Genomic DNA, 3,509 nt, shown 5'->3' on the forward strand with positions numbered 1-3,509 from the left:
CCATTTATAATGTCACATTTTTTGAGTCAGGAGTCTGCTGAGTGGGCCCTGTCCACAGGGTCTCACAGGGCTGTATTATGAATGTGTAGAATGGGCCACATTCTCACCTGAGACTCATGTGAGAAAACATCTACCTCAAAACTCTTTCAGGTTGTTGCATAATTCATTTTTTTTGCAGTTCTAAGACTTAGGCTTCAACTTTTTACTGAGTTTGGCTGAAGGCTGCTGTCAGACTTTAAAGCTTGTGGAAAACACCCTGCCACATGATCCTTACATTGGCAATTTGCTTGGTCAAGGCCAGCAGAAAATGGCATTCCAATCTACCAAGACCATCTTATGTAATATTATGCAATATAATCAGAAGTAAGAGATTTTATCATCTGTGCCATATTGTATTGGTTACAAGCAAGTCACAGTTTCTTCCCATTCTTGGTGGGAATAGATTATACCAGGGTGTGAAACTTTCAACAGTGATCTATAGTTCTTGTTGTAGAGATCTCTGACTTCCTTGGTTAACTCTATTCCTAGTTATTTTATTTTTTTGGTGACTATTATAAAGAGGCTAGCTTTCTTGATTTCGTTTTTTGCTAGTAGTTTGTTGGAGTATAAAAATGCTACTGATTTTTTCATGTTGATTTTAAAAATGCAGGCAACATAAAGAAAAATGAACAAATGTGGTTATAACAAACTAAAAAGCTTCTGCACAGGAAAGGAACAACAGAGCAAAAAGACAATGTACAGAGTGGGAGAAAATATTCATTTACAAACTACACATCTGACAAAGGATTATTATGCAAAATATATGAGGAACTCAAAAACCTTAGGAAAAAAACAAGTAACCTGTTTAAAAAATGGGCAAAGGAGCTGAATAGGGATTTCTCAAAGTAAGATATGGAAATGGCTAACAGACACTTGAAAAAATTCTCAGTGTCACTCAGCATCTAGAAAATTTGAATCAAAACCACATTGAGATATCATCTCACTCATGTTAGACTGGCTATTATCAAAAATGCAGAGAATAACAAATGTTGGAAAGGATGAGGAGAAAGGCGAACTCTCCTACGCTGTTGGTAGGACTGTGAAATAGTACAGCAATGATTGAAAATGGTATAGAGTTTCTCAAACAGTGACAGAACTGACATATCCCCCAGTAATACTACTGATGGATATATATTCAAAGGAATGGAAATCATGACGTTGAAGGGACACCTGTACTCTCATGTGTATTGCAACTTTATTTACAATAGCCGAGTGTTGGAGCCAACCTAAACATCCATCATTAGACAACTGGATAAGGAAAATGTGGTATATTTATACAATGAAATACTACACTATGCTAATAGTGTACAATAAAAATGAATGAGATACATACATATATATATATATTTATATATATGCCTTACTTTTTTATATAGCAATAAAAAAGAATGAAATACTGACATTCACAGCAACATGGATGAACTTAGAGAAAATTGTGTTAAGTAAAATAAGCCATACACAGAAAGAGAAATACCACATGTCCTCACTTTTATGTGGGAGCTAATAAAAAAAATAAAATAAACAAACAAAATTTTTAAAAGAAAGCTACAATGATCACAATAATACATTGAACTTCTAAGAGAAGAAAACAGAGCTGAGGTTACCAAAGTTGGGAAAGAAGGAGAGGGAAGGGGGTAGGGAGAAATTGATAAAGGGCCACGAAATCAATTACATTGTATAATAAAGAATATATTAATTATCCTGATTTGAATATCACATATTTCATACAGGTATTGATATTCAATGCCATACCCCACAGACGTGTGCAATCAACTATGTTCCAATAGGAAATAAATAAAATTTTAAAAAATACACACAGTAGCCCTACCAATTTAAACTTCAGCAAAAATAAAAGTATTTCCTTGCTCTGTTTATTTTATTTTTTTAAAAAGGGGAAAAGAAGAAATAAAAAAAAATGGAGATGTAAAAGATGACAGGACAGTAGTGACAAAGATGGCAGTGCTGTTGTAGTGCTATAGTGAATATATAGAAGCAAGTAAAACAAGAGCATCTGAAATGGTGTATGGAATTGGGGAAGTCTTAGGAGTAGGAAGGAGAAGAAAAGAATTCACATACTTATACACCATTAAATGTATTTATTCTACTCTCATTACATTTTATTGTCACAGGAAATAATTCTCTACTCTCAGAGTAGAGAATTAAACTCAAATGCATTTGTAATTTGAAATATCTTGTTATAGATAAAATACTGCATTCAAAAGGGACCCCAAATACATGTTCTACAACATAAAATTTGCAAACATCTTAATTTATTTTTGTTTTTCTTAATAAATGTTTGGCATTCCTTCTTTGTAGGTAATGATACCAATTTTTTCCAAACATATTTAAAACTTTATATTTAGTAATGGAACAGCAGATCCTTGGGGAGCCTGCAAAACCAGATTAAGAGCAGTAAAGTCAATGCCCTACGACCAATGCTTAATGCTAGTCTAGCGTGATCATTTGCATGACCAATATGGCAGGTGCTGGGTGCTACACACTGCTGTGAGCAACAATGGTCTTTTGCCTCTGGAAATGCACACAGCTTCAGGGCTACAGCCACTAGTCTCAAGATGGGTTTTAGTTTGTTGCCCTCCTGCTCTACAAAATCAGTTGTGGGTACATCTGACTGGAAGAGACTAGATAGTGTGTCTTCATTCATACTAAATTACTTCATATCAAGCCTTCTACATATCCAGGACTCAATGAATATTAACCACACTTTAAAACCTTACAGTGTTATTAAATTTAGCAATGCTTCATATTTAATTGATATTTTAATATAATTTCTGCTTCGACTATTTGCTAGACAATATCAGTTTTTCAGTTTATCTTATCCTATCTCTGAAGTAATTTAAATATATTTAAATTGGTTTAATGAAATAAACTCCATTTTCTAGGAGCCACAATAAAACAAACTCCATAATACTTATCATTCAACTATAAATGTCTCTAACAAACTCTGAAATAAAAATTACAACATATTAAAACAATGGAATGTACACAAAACCATACATTAATGCTCACAATAATAAAATCTGCATCAGGCCACAGCTTTACAGAATACATTACTCAACACTTTATTATCCATGCCTAATTAGTAAGTGTATGCTAAATTAAGTTTTTTTCTTTTTTAAATCTTAAATAAACACATTCTGGTAAAAGAATACAGTAATTAGAAAATGTGACTATTCAGAATCACAGGTACAGTCTTCATTGTTTTATTGGTCTGGAGATCCTGGCAGCCCAGGACACTTCCTCTCTAGAGAAAATCACTGTATTAATTTCGTGCCAAGAACATCAATAGAAAATCAGTAAATGGGGTGGAGTATGAGAAAAAAAAGCTGTAGAGAGAGATTGTTTCACATTAAGACTAAAGTTTTAGTAAGAAAATATTTATTTTTTTTTTATTTTTTTTTTTTTTAATTTTTTATTTTGTCAATATACAATGTATATGATTATTATGGCCC

The sequence above is a fragment of the Galeopterus variegatus genome, unplaced genomic scaffold (assembly GCF_000696425.1).
Source record: "Galeopterus variegatus unplaced genomic scaffold, G_variegatus-3.0.2 Scaffold17207, whole genome shotgun sequence".
In the NCBI taxonomy this organism is placed as follows: domain Eukaryota; kingdom Metazoa; phylum Chordata; class Mammalia; order Dermoptera; family Cynocephalidae; genus Galeopterus; species Galeopterus variegatus.